Genomic DNA, 18,841 nt, shown 5'->3' on the forward strand with positions numbered 1-18,841 from the left:
CACTAAAGTGGCAAAAAACTAGTAGGCCTACGTGGAAAAGAAAAAGAAAACAAACTCTGTACTCTTTCATGAAAAGTAAAAAACTTCAAAATAGACCTTGTTTAGTAATTGCTGCAAATTTTATCAATGTACAATTAAAAAAAAATTAAAACTTGAACTATTTCCTTTATGTTAGCTGCATTCTTCAAAGGAAAAATAATGCTTTCATTTTATAGACAGAATATCAGTAACTATATAAATCCAGGTCCAGTACTTCTAGGTACCAAAGCTTGAGGAAAGGCCAAGCAAAGGTTTTACTGTGAAAAAAATCTCCACGTGTAAATTCTGAGTCTTGCTAAAGTCAGAGCCAGGACTGCTTTAAATGTATTTCATTAATTTCTGAGCAACCAATATTCAGATTTTCTATTTCTTCCGACCAGTTTCTCTGGGTGTTATCTTTTGGACCTATTGTGTCTACTTTCATGAAGAAGCAGAAATTTTCTGGCATGAAAGAATCTGGCAAATGCACAGATATAGTGACAAGCATACCTCATATCCTAAAGGTGTTTTCTGCCAACAGGAGGTATCTTATTTTGACATATTTAATCCTTTTAGCTTCAATATAAAGAGATTCTTTGTTGTGAAAACATTAAAGTTTTCTGCAAATACCAATATTGAAAAACCACTGAGCATCTAATTTCACTACTTTTTAGGGTCACTTAGATTAACATGACCATTTAAATCAAAAAAGAGTATGACTGGATAGTTGCAATAGTCTGTTAATGAAGATAGAAGAAATTCATTTCACTGAACCTCCCAAAATTTGCCGTGCTTGCATAGAAAATACTGTTGTTAACTCCCATTATTCTTCTATTTGAGAATGCCCAAATGTATATAGTTCGTATTTTCTTTTAAAAAAAAAGTGATTTTTACCTTTCAGATATTTAATGGAAGTTCACAAATTAGGTAAATATACAGAGTTGACGCCTGACATTAAATAATCTTCATTTCCTTTTGAAAAATATTAGTTATGCCATAAATTAAATTGGCTTTTTAAATTATTTATTACTGATAGTTTAAACATTTCCTTTTGTCTCTTTCCTTTAGCTTTGTGAAATATGTATGTGCAAAAGAATACTGAATAACTTTTTAATAAAGTCATGGACTTTGTTGAAGCAAAGTGATCAAATGTGAAGGCTAGCTCCATCTAAGGAAAAGCTGTTTTTCTTTGAAAACTATAGATATTTTTTAAAACCTACTTAGATGTGCAAGAAAAAATTAATATCTATTTCAATTACTAAAAACAGACATAAAAGCTAAATTTTAACTATTAATCTGAAAACCAAAGTGTTTGCTTTTAAAAACAACGCAAGTATTTTGGTATTTTTATCATTACTGTTTTCAGGTGAAGTCAGGAAATATTTTATCCAGCTGAGCAAATGATCAGGTATTTGACAGTCTCCCATGGTGTCCTTAGAGCAAAATTGGTAATATATGAATCGGATAAGTGGAAGGGGATGAGGAAACTGGCTTCATCACTAGGCTCAGTGTCCTGTGAGCCACAATATGAAGTCTGGATGGTTATCAGGAGCATCCCTCAGGGTTAAATATTGGGGCCAATATTATTAAATGTCCTTACCAGGACATAGGAAATGGACCTGAAGAGAGCAGCAGGAAGTGGGGTGGAGGGGCAGGGCAGGGACTTACCATGAAGATGGCCCAATACTAAAAACCATTTTCAACAGACTGTGAAGTCTTCATCATTGCAGATATTCAGGATTTTCCTGCACAAGTACTGTCTGGGCTCTAACTCACTTTGAGCAGAAGTGTGGATCTTCCTAGGCTTCCCTAGACCCTGTCCATTTTACATAATTCGATGATGTTATAATTCTGTAAATAGATCCTTCTCCTTGAAGTGATTGAAAGAGTAAAAATAGATCCATATTACAACTCTCCATCTCTTCATCAAGCATTCCATTGCTATTTGGACTTCCAGTGGTATTTGCCACAGAGACAACCTCTGAGTCTGATCTAATCTTTAATTAAACAGTTTGTATAGCAGTTAACATTATTACATTTCTTTGTTGCATTCATGCTTTATTACATCTTGCAGAGATTTTAGATAGGGATTTCTTTTGCTTTTACTCATTATTTTCTTTACTTTTTTAAAATTTATACCAAAATAAATAATTTTAATATTTTTTTATCCTTTTCATTCTTAGAGGAAATTAAGTGACTTCCAAGAGAACAGTACAGTTTGTTAAATACCAAAAGACTAGTTTAAGTAATTTTATAGATCTCACTAGAAGTAACAACTAAGAAATTCAGGGGTGAAATATCACTGTTAACTCATCCTTAAGACTCAGTATGAGGAAAACATGAAGGTAATTACTCCAGGTATTAGCATTTATATATATCAAATTTTGCAAATTTTCTTCAATGTGAAGGACTCTTCAAACAAAATATTTAAATATTTTATGCACAAGTTAAATTATGTGAATATTCTTTTTGAAGTTCAGAGGATGGTTTGTTCATATGAAATACAGCAGTCAAAGAAAAGAAACAATATATTATACAGTAGAGCATAAATGCAAGCAATAGGCATAAATCAAGAAATCATAAATTTACTTACTAGGATAAATGTCTTTCTCTGGTATGTAGAGAAAATAAAAATTATTTTGTATATGGTTCTTTTACCCACTTCTCCCTTTCTGTCAAATTTCAAAGAGCACCTTGAAAGAAATCACTTGCAACTTTGATGGTAGTAGTAGCCTTCCTCAACTTGAAGTTACTCTTCCAACACAAGACACAATTTTTCTTTTACTCAATTTTTCTTCTTTGCAGTTATTGTTTTAATCACTATCTTTTCAAAATAAAATAGCATTTCATTCCTGGGGTGTTAAGAAGGGTGAGAGATAATGTTTGTTTTTTTTTCTACTGAGAAAAGTAGGGGTTTTTTATCAAAGAATGGTTATATCAAAGGTATGACCCACCTTTAATAATTCTGGGTTGCGTTTAATACTATTTTACTTGCATAACAGGGGCCTTTATTCTGCTTTTCTTTAAAGCTGTAGAGAGGTCCTGTTAGACCCTGAGAAAGCTCAGTTGGTTACAGCATGGTGCCACCAACAACACGGTTCGATCCCTGTATGGCCATGGAATCAAGAGCTGGACTCAATGATCATCATGGCTCTGTTCCAACTCAGACTGCTCTTTGATTTGCTGTGATTAGTATCTCTACAACTGCTGAGATTTAATTCTCCAGCCTCCTTTTAATTACTTATAGAACATTAGAGAGTAGAGAGTACTACTCCACTCCAACTACATTTATTGATTAGTCTTGGTACAGGACTGTTTTCATGAGTCAGTTCTTTTAGAAGTAGGATAGATAATACTTTATTTTTACTATTTGAGCATATTGATCTATTAGAGGTTTGTTTCCTTCCTTCTGTGCATAGTTTTCTAAATCTTTGTTTCCATTAATCATTCTGCCTCTGTTCTCACATCAGCATTATAATTTTAATGAAAAGGTATTTTTATCAATGTTACTAGTCTTAGATGCTCAAAATGATTTTTTTCATTATACCTGAAAAATCCACTTCCTGTATCTCTAAAATACCTGCAGCTTTGTTAAAGCCTAAACCATTAAATCCTGAAAATATCTGCAGTAATACTTCTTCAAGTGCAGTCATAACCAGATTGCCAGAAACAGTAAGTGTCTTGTTTTCCTATTTTTCCACTAGAGGAAATGAAAAGGATTACCTAGTAATTTATTCATAGAAAAGAGAAAAAGGTGGGAAAAAATCTAAATGTGTCTTGTCAAGACTCTGTGATGAAATATACCTGGTAAGAACAGTTTCTCCCTCAGATATATTGCCCAGTAAAGAGCCAGTGGAGTATTGGCAGAAGAGCAGCTACCAAATAATTCTAAACAGACTAAATACTCTATACAGAAGATGAAAACAAAAGAGCCTTTGAGTTTCTCATCTGACAGACATGATACTCAAAAGCTTGGAAATTATACTAAAAAAACCAGCAAACTATTTGCTGGAGTAACTTAGTGTGTGGAATAAAGATAGAAGAATCAAATCTTGGTTTTAAGGTTTAGCCCCAATTAACAGGATGGGAAAAGTGTGTGCAGTACTGCTATGCTTGTGCTCTCTTTAATTCTTCAACCTTACTACAGCAGTACATTAGCAAATGCAGAAAAGGTGGGTGACAGTTTCTCAGACTAAAAGGTGTGAGGACTGTAAAATAGATCATGGTTAGTTTCTACTTCTCTCAGTCTCTATGTTTGTTCAGAGTAACTAAAAGGGGTTGGAAAACCTCTATGTAAACCACAAGGTTCCAGCCCTGGTAGACATTCACGTTTGGATTGATGGACCCACTCATGACACACAGGCTTGTATTCAGAAATGGAATGGTTCTGAAGTAAATATGAAATCCATTAAAATCACAGCCAAATAGGATAATAACACAATTTGATGGGTCTAATTAATGTTAAACTGCCCTAAGGTGCTGGGAATATGCTGTTCAATCAGTCATATAATGTCTCAACCCTGGCTTCAGTACATGTTGCAACCAAACATTACTCTAATTAAAAACATAAAGAAAGAAAAAAAAGTCCTCACTCGTGAAATGCATGCACCCACCCAGCTTTGGTGAAATGTCAGAAGAAGAAGCAGCTTCCAGTGAGCAGAGCTGCTGCCATTGATACTGCTTTCTGCATGGCAAATATCAATGAGGAAGAATTTCTGCTAAACAATGTTCTAAAAGTACTCATCTTTCTGATGCAAGCTGGGACTTCTGCTTTATTTATGGGCTTAATTGCTTGTGTGCATTGTGTGCTGCTAATCTCACTCTTCCAGAGAGACTGTGAAACAGTCAACTTTAACAAACTCCTTCTTCCAAGGCACTATGACAACCTTCCCACCAGCATATAAGGAAGTCTCTTACAGAACTTGGAAACCCTGTGCTCCAAGCAGGATAAGTATAGAGGTTTATGAGGTGTCTTCTGCATCTCCAAAGCCTCTGGATGTGCACGTATTTCTATGTGAATTAAGTATTCTAGCTTCTTGGCAACCCATCGATCTGAACTGCCTGAAAACTGAATTGTCTTCCCTTTCCCTTTCCCCTACTCCAGTTTGGCATGTGCACGTAATTATTGTATTCCCAAGAAATTCTTTAACTTGTCTGTGAAATATGATAGTTACTGCATTTTAACTGGACATAACAACTTTTCCATATTAAACTATCAATACAGATTATTACTATTAGGTGCAGTAGATAGCAATAAAACCACCACCTCATATTAGGCTTTTGAAAACCCCTTAGCTTATTTTCCTTGTAAAAACAAAATAAATATACATCAGTATCTACTGTTACACAAAGAAAATAAATTATTCACACTTATTTTGCACATTGCTTGTACTCATGCAATAACTATGCCGGCTAAAATGGATTGGAAATACGGCACTTCCTAAAGGTAAGGGTTCCCAGAGAGGATCCACTCTGTGGGGAAAAAGAAAGGATCTCTACCATTTCTCTCAATGTTACTTGGTTACTGCTGCTGCTATTGGTGACAACAAACAGCAGAAAGGCTCAATGGCTGTCTGAGAATCTCAATGCAGAACAGCTTGCACGTGAACACTTTTCCTTCTCAGCAGTCTTGCTCAGCCTTGCTTTTCACATTTGTTCTTCTTTTCTTACAAGAATTCACCATCTTTTCAGAACACTTCACAAAATACTTCATTCTGCAGTTAAATTTGCTCTTTCAAATACCCTTGTACCTACAAAGACAAAATTTGGTCACATATTTAGGCTTTGGCAGCAGCTATTTTTTTACCAAAATAGTATCCAAATATTTTCATTCCACATTTATTGTAATTTTTTCTTAAAGTTTCAGCACAATTTCTACTCTTTTTGGAAAATCAACTTAATTTACTCGTTGTTTGATTGTTCATATCAGAATTTTAATGAAATCACCATGCTTATAGTGAGCATTAACAATAAGAATAAATTCTATTAATCTTGCTAGTTAAAAAAAACGTTTGAACAAAATTTCTGTTTTCTCAGAGTTTTACAATAATCAAAATTATAAAGACTTATGGAAAGAGGCAGTGATAAAATTCAAATAAAAGAATCTGGACAGGAGCCTTATAAAACTTCTCTGTCAGGTTTTTCTACTTTCTTGGCAAACTTGTCTGCCAGACTGTTGTGTGTGATTTGAAATACTGGGGTTTCTGTGATCTCTGCTGGGGGCAGACCACTAGACAGACTGCCTTGGAGTAAGGATGCTATTCTCTTTCATCAATGCATCAAAGCTTCTGTTTTGGTTTTTGTTTTTTTACCCCAATGTGGAATGCAACTACATTTCAAAATTCTTTCCCAAACCACACTATCTTTTTTTACTCAGTTCTCCAAATATGGTTTGGCAAGTACAATGAACATTCAACAGATATCCCAAAATTAAGGAAATTTGTAATTTGAGGCTACATCTCTACAGTTCCTAAAATGCACACAGAATGTTTCCGGTGACAGATATCAGACATCTGAAGAATTCCCTTCTGCTAAAAGAGGCATTACAAGCAACTTAAAAGAGCTTCACTGCTGCCCAAACAACAATAGAAGTCATATGCATGAAATATTGTTTAACATATTCTGTTTTAGGTACAAACATGTGAACATATTTACTTGTAGATATTTCAGAAGAGAGGTACTCTCTGTTGAGATATTGGAGAGCTTTATCCTTTTATTGGTCCATTTTGGTTGTCAGAATCTCTATTTTTTTCCGTATTATTTTTGAATGTAAACCCAAATACTATTCTCCCTTCACCATTAGTGTTGCATTTATATTGAAACACTTTAATGCCTCAGAGTCAGGAATACTGTAGGATCAGAAGTGCCTTATCAACCAAATGTTCTGGAAGTACAATTACTTGTCTTTCATGATCCTTGCTTGGACAATCAGACATGAATTATAGACATAATAAACCTTAAATAAAATTAGTGATTGCCTGGGAGATTAATTTCTCCCAGTACAAAAGAGATGATAATGAAGATTCATGTGATTTTTTAGTTAAATGAAGGAATAAATCCATGCTTTTCAAAGTCTTAAATGGACTAATCATACAGATTTGGATTATTTTACCAAATAGTTTGGTAGAACACTTTCACATCCCATTTACAGATTAATCTGTACTGTAAACATATCAACAAATTTGTATGGTGTACTCTGGTGCAAGCAGCGCTATAGCCATTTTAAGCATCAAGAGAGTAAGGTAACAAATACAAAATAACTAAAGAGAAGCAGGAGTAATTCTCATTATGCCACTGTCCGTGCATATTAAATAGATACAAGACAAAAATACAGGGAAGAAATTTTTTCTTCCATTATTTTTTACTTGCAATTATTTGGCCTTATTCAGGAAGGACCAGTTCCTCTTGCAATTAATTAACTTCATCTACACAGAGTCATGTCCCAAGTCTTTTTGTGATACTGATGTTCTTTTACCTCATGCAGAACAGTATAACTGAAGCTAGCTTCCATATGGTGGTAGAGCATTGAAACAGGAAATGAAAACTATTCTCATTATTGTGATTTCACAACTTTTGGTTAATACCTTCCATCAAAGTTGCACATCAACATTCTTCCCAATGGAACACAACTACGACCAAGAATTCAACTATCTGAAAGGAGAGGATTCTTCATAGATTTATTACACACAGTACAATCTCCCAACCAACTCCTTGTTATCTGACTCAGTGATTTTTTTTAACATATTTTCTCTGACAAACCTAAATCAATTCAAACCCAAATAAATTCAAACCCAGAGAAATTTCTTTTTAAATATTAACTTTTGAACAAGATCTCCTCTCAGAAAAAACTGTCCTTTCAAACTCATGCCTCTATTTAAGTATATGTGCAATTCCTATTGACTTTAAGAGGATTTGAAGAATGGGCTTAACAACTTTGGTACGTAGGTATGGAACAGGCAAGTGCATAAGTGCTTTCAGGTAGGTCTTTAGCAACCTTAGCATGTAACACCAGAAAAATCACACGAAAGAAGCAGATATTTTGAATTTGAAGGCATTGAATGCTGCAAATCTTTAGCATCTCCTATGCCAGCATTACTGTTTTTATTAGCATAGATCAGTTCCAAAATAATTATGAGATTATAAGGGTATATTATATGTCTTTGGTATATACTTTATTATTCTTCCTATCAAGAAATTATAGCCACATATTTATCAGCATGATGCCTGATTTCTCCAACCATTATAGCCTTAGTTTTCTGAGAAATAAATGAGATAATGACATCTGCTGTAAGCTGATAGGGCATGGCCTTTCTCAGAGTGGACTGTTGTATTTAGCATTTCTGACAGCTTTCATGAAGTGAAGTATTATAGGCTTAAGAAACTCATTGCAAGCAGACTGTTATGAAATTTTAGAATTAAATAATTAGTTATGCATAAGAAACCACCAAGCTAGTACATGAGGACGTTTTTCTTCTATGAATAACTTTGAATGTTTCATTTTGATGATTAATAAAACTTTCATATATATGTAAAAAGGGGAAAAGGAAAACAATGCAGTGAAAAATGTTTATTCTTTTTTCTAACATTAGCTGTCATTGTTATTCTGAATATAATAGGATTGCATAGCTCCAAGTTATTATTAAAATGGTTACATTTTTAAAAGCAAAAATGTAAAAAAAATTTGCTGTAAGAAATTCAGTTTAATGTAAAAAAATTATATTCATTTTTCTGAAAATATTGTAAGCAGTATAATTTCTATGCATCTCCTTAAAGAAAAATAAGCAATTTAAGTCCACTAAGAGGAATTGCTCTGCAGATCAGGAGCAATTCAATCACATTTTTATTAGCAGCAGTGCAAAGTTTTTACTAAGGAGAGATGAATCAGATCTTTACATGTTTTTCACTTATGCCATGACACAGTGTACCAGAGGCATATAAAGGACTCACGAAACCAGGAAGCAACCCAAAGCTATTTCTATGGAAACAAGCTCTGGCTGCAGGGAAAGCAGTAAATCAATCTCCTTCATGTTGTGTTTCAGACATGTTTGGATGTATCCAACACTTGGCTGCCAGGTTACCTAACCACCTAGTGTTTCAGGATTTAGTGCTACTGAACTCCTTGCACACTTGTTGAACAATGCTAGTTTTGACTGCAAAAAGCAGGTAGGCATTTTTTTTTTTTCTTATTTTTAACTGCAGAAATAATGTCTATTGACTTTTGCTATGTTGTTACAAATTATACACATTTTCTTTTCTAAAAGACCAAATCCTCAAGTAAGAAAACAAATAAAGAAACAAAAAAACCCCCAACCCCTCACAACAAAAACAAAACTCCACTTGGGGTTAAATAGAGCTAGTGTAATCAAAGTAAATTGAACCTCAGGCCCCAAAATGATGTCATCATCAAATTGCTGTTGGTGAGGATAGGCTGCAGAGGGCAATGTCCCTCAGCAAAGCACTGTGCTTCCCCAGGAGTCAAGTCGACCTTTTAAGTGCATATTGCTTTTTCCTGAGTCGTCAGTTGTTTGCAGTATGAAGAATAGGGTCTTAATCACAATAAGTAATTAAGGGATCACTGGATAAGTATTCTACATGTCTGGTGAATAACATGCTTCCCAGAACATTTAAAACAAAATTAAAAGCTGTTATTTCATTATTTAATCAATAAAATAAAAACCTGAAACTTTGCTTCGGTTTTAACTGGATAGCAGGAAATTCAGGATATCCAAAAGAATGCAATACCAGGTAGGGATGGAAATTCCCTTCTTCTTTGTGAAAGAAAAGAAAAAAAGCTAAAAAAACTCAGTTTTTCCATGAAAATATCAGCCAGCTATATTGGAGAGACATGTTCCAGATTTAAGGAATATAAAGACTGCTTTTCTATTCAGTCTCTCTACAGATGAACAAGGTTGGAAGAGCTCCATGCAATATTGCCAACCACAAGCCTTCAGAAAACATGAAGCCAGTCTCCAAACTGTAAGACCAGCTTTTAAACCAAAAAATCTTCAAATAGGAATAAATAATGTACTTTCCTTATTGGTTAAGTTATTTGGGTCCAATACAGCCTCCACAGAACAAGAAGTTTTTTGTTAAGAAATTAAAGCCAAACATGCCTACTGGACTGCAGGACTAGAAAGGAAGAAGAGTTAAATGGAAATGAATTAAGAAAAAGAACAGGAAATGGGGATAAAAATGGATAACAGTTCAGTAAGAGAGAAAAGTGAAAGATTAAGATGTAAAAGAGACTGCAGTTTGTATGCTGTGTAACATGGTGTTTTGCCTATATTGCTTTAGGTCAGAGAGATGCTAAAAATCTCTTAAAAGTCATTCTGGTCTACTGAAAACAACATGTGGAACGCTGAGTGTTGAATTCTAATACACACACAGAGTACAGCTCCATTCTGTCATTCTTTGACTCAATAGATTGCCTATTTGGTGCATTAACACCAGAGTTTATTGGACAAGATACTGTCTGCCTCCATCTGGAGCTCACAACAGTTTCAGTTAAGTACATGATGTTATGACTAACAAGTAGGAGTTCTATAAATATCTAATATTTGCTGCAAAGTTATGAGTGATTACTCAAAGAAAAGCACATGGAGTGACCGAATAAAGGCATCAGAGGTTTATAATGATTTTTGATTAATGGCAGAAAGAAAACTCTCAAATGAAGAATAAAATAACAAGAAACATCTTCAAGCTATTTCATGTATAGTCAGGTATTCAGATATTCCAAAACCTCTGCCTAACTATATTCTCAGATATTAATGCAGTATTCATATCCAAAATAACCAGGTTTTTTGGTATTTAGGATAACATAAATACACTGACTTAAAATTTCCCATCTCTTCCACCTACTCCTCCTCCCTCAATGCTTTTAACACACACTGAATATTATTTTTTCCATTGAGCTCTCTTCTCAACACTGTTTCCCTCTTTTCTCAGACATAAATGAGGTGCTGGGCAATGTTCTGACGTCAATGTGGTAATTGCCCCAGGGGGGGAAACAGGAGTTTAAAATAGAAATAGAGACAGACACAGACACATTCATATGGACACCTGTGGGTGCCAACAACACCGATAGACCCAGACTTCTGGGAACCTGTGGCAGACTTCAGATGCCACACTGCCCTCTGAGTCCTGTATGGCATTGTTCTCCCTGTGTCTTGGTGAGGACTGAGATACAAAATTCAGGACTGGCATTGGACTTGGAGCTGTTCCAATTCTTACCAAGATGCATCAGTATGGCTGAAGTCTGTCTCCAACTACAACTGATATTTTTCTTTGAAGTCTGTATCTTGCCTATTATACATGTACTCTTGATTTCATTTATTATAAGACCAAAACTATTTACAGATCTCTGGGTAAATGACAATCTAGTGTTTAATTTCTTCAATATGGATTTTTCTAATGGAAAATCTCCTGAAAAAGGAGCAGTACTGCCACCAGCCACACAGAGTATTCTAGTTTGTCAGATTTAAAATAAACATAAAGGCATAACATTTAAAAAAGAATATCCAGAGATAGGAGGCAAATGTCTGGATTTATTACTCTTCTCCATTTCTGTTTTAATTTACAGGAAACATTAATTAAGACCAGAAAAGGTGCAGAGTAGCTAGATAAAGAAATAAAAAATGGTTTGTGAGCAGATGCTAGAAAGTTTGGCTTGCTTAGTCTAACAAAATTATGTCTGAGAAGGGACATACTGAGTGTTTCTGAAAGAATCACCATATTAACTATCAGATAATTAGCGATAAACAAATGGGAATGAATTGGCAATGAATATATTTAGATTAGAAATTGGAAGATTTTTTAACCATTTTTCAACAGAAGTTCTGGCATGTCCTTTTAATAAAGAGAGGTTGTTGGGATTTTTTTCAAGGCAGATTTATAAATTTATGCCTGAATTTAAAAACAAAAAAAGAAGGTAGTTCTTTGGGCAACAAAGAGAAAATAGTTGTAACTCTTCATCAAACAATGCTAAAGATCAAAAACCGTAAATGAGTTCAAGAGACCAGGAAATATTTTCAAGAGAAATCCACAGAATGTTTCTAAACTGATAAAAAACATGAAGCTGAAGAAGAAAAAGCACACTGGGGAAACATCATATATTTTTACCCAGTTGTTACTTTTCTCTCATGGCTTGAATGTGATTTACAACATAAGTATATCAGTTTCTGAGAGAACTCTGTACCTAGCAGACTTTCTACATAAGTCATACCTCTATTTTTAAGTTAATCCCAATGGAATTGAAGACCAAACTATATTCAAGTTATTCTGTACTCTAAGAAAGAAGTAGAGGGAGGATCAGAAGATCATCTGCAGTTTTTTGTGTCCAACTCCACAATGTGTTGGTACTTGTGTTCCTAATGTCTTTATCATCAGGCCAGTGTGTTCTGCTCATTTTTGTTCATCTCCAAAGAAAATTTTTGCTCCAAAATTCATAAAATATTTTTTTCTTAAACAGAGCCAGGCACTAGATATCACTTGAGAATACATCAGTCTTTAAAAATTAGACACAGTGTCCACCTTAATCAGGAAGCAGGCAACCTGAAAAGAAGCCTTAAATGTTTTGTAGTCTTCCTCTTGCAAAGACTTTGGTTTGGTGAAGAGGCCCGGGATGTCCATGCTGCACACAGCTGTTCCTTACAACAGACCCAACTCAGGGCACAGATGAGCCCATCAGCCAAGCTGGGCTTGCCTCTGCAGAAACATTTGAGAAAGGGCATAGCATGACTAGACAGTGCTGATTGAGGAAAAATGTATGAGAAACAGCTCTGTGAACAACAAATAGCTCTGTAATCAGAGAAGAAGGAGATTCCCCTGCAGCCCTCAGAGGATCCCACGCTGGAACACATGGTCATGCCCTGAAGAAACTGCAGCCCACAGAGAGCTCACACAGGAGCAGGCTTCTGGCAGGAACTATGGCCCATAGAGGATCCATGCTGGAACAGAGAAAAAGTGCGAGAAAAAAGGAGAAATGGAGAGAAATTATGAATGGAAGACCTATTCCTCCCCTCCTCCCTATGCCTGCCTGGATGGTGTGATGGTAAAGGAAATGGTAGTGAAAGAGTAAACATGAGCCCAGACCAGAAAAACAAAAAATGGAGGAGGAGATGCTAGTCCAATTTGTCTTTTTTTTTTTTTTCTTATTACACAGGTCTATTTTAATTGGCAGAAAGTTAGTTTAATTTTCCTCAAGTTGAGTCTGCTTTGCCCACAACAGTAACTGGTAAGTGATCTCTTTATCTTGACCCACAAGCTTTTTCATCTTCTTTTATCTACTGACCTACTGAAAAGGGCAAGTGAGAGAGCAAGTAGGAGTCCAGAAGCTAGCAAAGGTCAAACCAGCTCACCATTCAGGCCAGTTCTTATCAAACACACTAGAAAAATTGCTTCCAAAGAACTTGAAAGATAATTTTAGGAAGTGGTGAAGATTATTAAATATCTTTGAAAAATTTTTTGCTCAAAAGTTTTTAGCTTCTATTTTGTTCTTTTGTTTTAGCTATGTCAAACTTAAATAGGGGCAGGGGATTAAAAACAAAACAAAACAAAACAAAACAAAACAAAACAAAACAAAACAAAACCCTTATATTTTTCATGTAAACCTCCCTATTTTAAGGTCACTCCAGTTCTTGCAATTTAATTTATATTTTTAATACTTCCACTGTGTTTTTTGCAGCCTTATGAGGAGTACTGCTTTTCCATGTAGAATACAAGAAGTCAAGTTCTTGGAGTCAGTCTGAGCATCTCATGATAATTAGAAAACACTATGTCACCACTATGGATAGAAATCTTTGGAGTAGAGCTTTTGACTTTTAAACATCATATTGACCACCAGCTGCTGCCCTTGCTGACAGTGACACTAGACTCTGCATTGCACTTCCGGCACTGCAGGAATTTGTGTATATGTCAAAATAACAAACACAAGAAAAATATTTTGTAGCTGCTGCACAGAATCAGAGGACTGGAAAGCAACAGTCTTAAGTATGATGGAAGATGAATGGACAGCAGTTGGCTTTCCTTGCAATTTTTCTCTTTGCCCTTGTAGTCAAAGTATTAGAAAGCATCATCATAACCTTCCTTCCCTGAAATATGCTAGAGAAATCTTTATATCAGTTCTAGGACCTTGAATTAGCCACAGATTTTTGTCATAGAAATAGCTGAAGACCTTTAAATACTTAATGATTATGAGAGTATACACTCTATAATGTTTAATTTTGGGGATGGATTAATATATAGATGTTGGCAACACCTTGTTTCCCAGGAAACCTTGCGAAGCCAGTCATCCTCTCTCACAGTGTAGAATTTTTCTGTAATTTCCAAAATTTAAACAAATCACACTTGGCTACCTCTGGGCTCTTAGATAAAGATGTGTTTTTCTGTCCCTTTGGAAGTCTGACTGTGTTACTGATCAGAGGTTTCCCGCTGCCCTCATGCTGCAAGCTTGTTGTCTTCCTCACTTCCAGCCTGCCTCATACCAAAGACCAGGCAGTGGCTGATCCCAGCTCTCCTTGCCCAGTAACTGGAGATGCAGCAATGTCCCTTTCCTGCTGGGGGAGTTTCCTCACAGTTTGGTGTCTTCTTCACTCCAGTAGCGTCCAAGGCAAACTGGCAGCCTTCACCTCTGCTGCCACAAATATCTTTCTAACTGAATGTAACATCCTGCAAACTGAAGGGAGAAAGTGGGAATACCATCCACCAGTCATAACATCACACCTTATTTGTTTAAAAATCCCAAACAGATGCATCTTTCAAGACACTATTTCTTTGTACACGCTCACATAGAGGTCTTCAGTGCTGAGTACAAAAGCATGAGTTGTTGGCACAACATGTCGAACTACAGAACTAATCCCACAGTTTGCAGCTCAGGTTCCTCTTTCTAAATGCAGCTGTCTAGTGGCACTCTAACTCACATTGTTTGCTCAAGTGAGATCCATTTTGTAATTCCAGGACTCCTGTGCGTGCTCTTCTTCCCATTCCACTTGCTTCTACCTCTAATTCTAACAGCAGTTTTCCTCTTACTTTGTATGTCATGTTTCTTCACATCCTTGCAGACTGTGTGTACAAGGGTAAGGGTGACTGCAGTCTTGTTACACAAGTGTGTGGACTCCTGGGAAAACAGCTACTATGCATGGCACAGCAAAATTATGGCCTGGTTCCTGTGATCATGGAGGAGTATGAAAAAAAATTTGCTTTCCAAAATTAAGTTCAGCTCTTTATTTGTCTGCATTTGTGGTGATTTTGTGGAGCATTATTGGCTAATGCCAGTGAAACAGTTATCAGCAATTTATGATGGAAGAAAATCAGAGTTTTGGAAAATTAGAGGATTTAAAATTCCTTGGTGGTTTTATTTTTTCTTCAAACAGATTTTTTTTTCTTTTTTCAGAAGATTAGAAAACATATTTACAATTAGGTAATTCAAGAAAACACAATTCACTACTGTTTTATCTCAACTACCAGAAGAAAAAATAATTCAATCCCTTGTTATTTTTAATACATGTTTTCCAAAGGAGTGAAATCCATTACAATGCTATTACAGCAAAATGGAGGAATGCACTCATCATCATAGAGAAGGATTTGAATGTGCTAGACAATACACATACACATACACAAAAGATTATTCTGTCATTTAAATATTATAACTTTACAATACTATTATTTCAAAGCATACAGCAGATGAGCAGATTCAATATGATACAGTGTCGGTCAACATCCTAGAAAGTCATCTTATCAACAGATGTATTGTCAATAAGGATTTTAGGTAGACATGACTGAAAAATAAAGTCTTAAGGATACTTTTAAATAGGGCTGTTAGATTTATTTATATTAATCTAAATCTGATAGACCTTGCATAAATGCCTGAACAAAGCATTTATTAATCCTATAAGGAAATGAGAGATGGATTATTAAATTCAAGGTATTCTCATTACCAAGAGGAAACATACTCTGGTAGAAAAAGTTCCATATATGTCCTAGAGCTGGTCAAGCTAAGATGTTCCTGTGTGCCATTTTCTAGTATTTAAATGGATTATGGATTGATGCTTTTCCTGAGGGGAAAAGAAGAAAAAACGTTAATGTTAATGAAGACAAAAAACAAATGTTAAATCTGCTGACATTGTTGCTGAATAGCATGTTCAGGATAATGAAGAGTTCCTTCTTGACATTTCAGTCTGTTATTGTGTATAAATTCAAATTTATTTTGAATAAGTATTTAAAGAACATACATCAAGATGATTAGTACAATAAATATTAATAAGCAGGATAGTGATTTGATTTATTATTTTTTACTTAGAAATAATGGATTAAGGAGTCATCTAAAAAGATAGTACTTATTACAATGTATTTCGGAATGCCATGAAAAAGCCAATAATTTGTCATTGTGTTTTTCCTTTAACTTCTTGTCCCTTTAGTTACTTTCTCAAATGTTTCCTAAACCAATATGTTTGTACTGACCTTAAGAGACATTTGAATAAATTTCTTTCTCCTCAAGTGTCCCACTTGTAAGTTTGTGACACACTGCTACCTGTAAAATTCAAGCTATTTTCTTTTCCTTTTCCTTACTTAATAGAATAGCATGGCTGAAACTGGAACTTTTCTTACTGTTTTACATATATTAGCTCAGTTGATTAGACCCTGACGCCAGTAACACCAAGGTTGAAGGTCCAATCCCCATATGGGCCATTCACTTAAGAGCTGAACTTATGATCCCCTGTGGGTCCCTTACAACTTAAAATATTCTGTAAAATATGCTGTGGACAAATGAATTTTATTACATCAAGGTACTGCTTGATGTGCTTGGTTAAAGCCACAGAAAACTGTAAACCATTAGTGGCATGGTTGAAATATATTGTGTCACTCATGTACTGGACACCTGGGTATTTTCTAGAAGACTCCCTCAGAATACTTCACATGTACATTTTTTATCACTCTTGGTCTTCCTGAGGGTTCAAACAGTGTGTTATTCTGATGCATAACTTATATTTATTTTTAGCCTATTTAAGTGTATTTTGTTTGAAAGAGGCAGAATTTTCTATATGCATGCTTGATACATAATATGATCAGTTTTATTTGCTCCAGTCTTATTTGGGTCATTACAAGTAGATGCTTTGTTATGTTTCCTGCCAGTTACCAAGATCAATACTTCCTTTCATGACCTCATGAAAACATTTTGCATTTTCAAAACCGTTGATGAAAGACCTTCACATGATGGCCTTTCACACCAGTTGGTCTCAGTCAAAATACTCCCACTACTTTTAGGAGAAGATGACAGATTTCATCCTACTGCACAGCAGATGATTTCTTTAGCTATTTACTTGCAATGAAAAATCATCTTCATCTATTGTGAAATAGACATTAGATTACAGGCTAATAAAACATAGTTATGGGATAATAAACATTCACTTTCTCCCTGTTATAACATCTTGGAAACCTTTGGCAGAGTAATTTGGGCAATAGATACAATGATTTTGTTAAGATTAACTTTTAAGCAGTAAATACCAAAAGGTTACCCACATTCCAAAAGTCACTTCTAAAATTAAAACAATATGTATACTTACACATCCACATTCTAAGGCATGAGCTGAAAAATTTTATATATTTTTTTTTCAATATAAGGAGTAGAAAATATGCAAATAATTCCAGAGACAAACACAGTACTGAGAATCTGTTATGAGAAAATTACATTTTTTCCTTCATTTTGATTGGTCCAGAGACCAGGGCAAAAAATACACTTTTTCCAGGAGCTTCATCCATTCTTACTGTCATGAAAATTTGACAGCAAAAAGGACTACCTGTATTTTTGCTGACTTATACTTTTTCTGGATAATAAATGTCAATGTAAAACATCTGGGATCCATGTTAAAAGCCTTACAACACTATTTTTGCTTCACACACTCAGAAGTTTACTACCTTTCCTGAGGCGAACAATAATTTGACCAAGAAAAGATTTGGTGTTAGATCAAAGCTGGAGCATTCTTTGACACTAATACTTCTTTTTAAAGATCTGCATCTGATCCTTGTCCATGGATCAAGCCATCTCATTAAAACTATTTTCCTGATGAAAAATGAAGGGATGACTGATGAATGAGACAATCATTCAGAGAAGATGGGTCTAGATAGTGAGATCCACTCATACAAAACTAGACACTTTAGAAGAAATTGAGAAATCTATTTCTGTATTTCAGACTTTGTAAATAATTTTATTCATCCATACATAGCACCATTTAAGGGGGGTTTTGGGACTCCTTACCTAAACAAAATCAGCAAACTTCTTTAATTTATTTAAATTGTGGTCTAAATTTGGGAATGTTTAGACTCTAGTGACTGGGGCCAGAGAGGTGAAATTATGAAACAAGTGCAATAGACAGATGGACCAATAGGAAAATATTTCACTGCATCTGTGGTGCCACTAATTGTGTCATCCCAGGAAATGCTTGTGTCAGCCTCTGACATCAGCTTTCAAACTTTACTGCGCTCTGGAGCTTTTGGGTTTTAAGAAAAGGCTATCTAAGCCTCAAGTTAAAAAATGAGCAACCTGTTTCCCAAACTGCTTAATTTTCATTAATTGTTGTAGGAAATCACATAAGCATATTCTAAAATGGCACAGTCACATATGTTGCATTTTGCATACACTTTTAACCAGCTGGTGTATGATTTTTCCATTAAAATGGCAGTGGACTTAAAAATCTGCTTCTCTTTCCATTATTCTAAAGAAAAACACTCTAAAAGATAAAAAGACCACTATGCCCAATCCCAAAGAAAGATGTGTCAGATCAGTGAAATTACATTGTAACTTTATGTAGTGGAATTGCTGGGCAGCAGA

This window comes from Passer montanus, unplaced genomic scaffold (genome assembly GCF_014805655.1).
Source record: "Passer montanus isolate IOZ18808 unplaced genomic scaffold, ASM1480565v1 scaffold33, whole genome shotgun sequence".
NCBI classification, from domain to species: domain Eukaryota; kingdom Metazoa; phylum Chordata; class Aves; order Passeriformes; family Passeridae; genus Passer; species Passer montanus.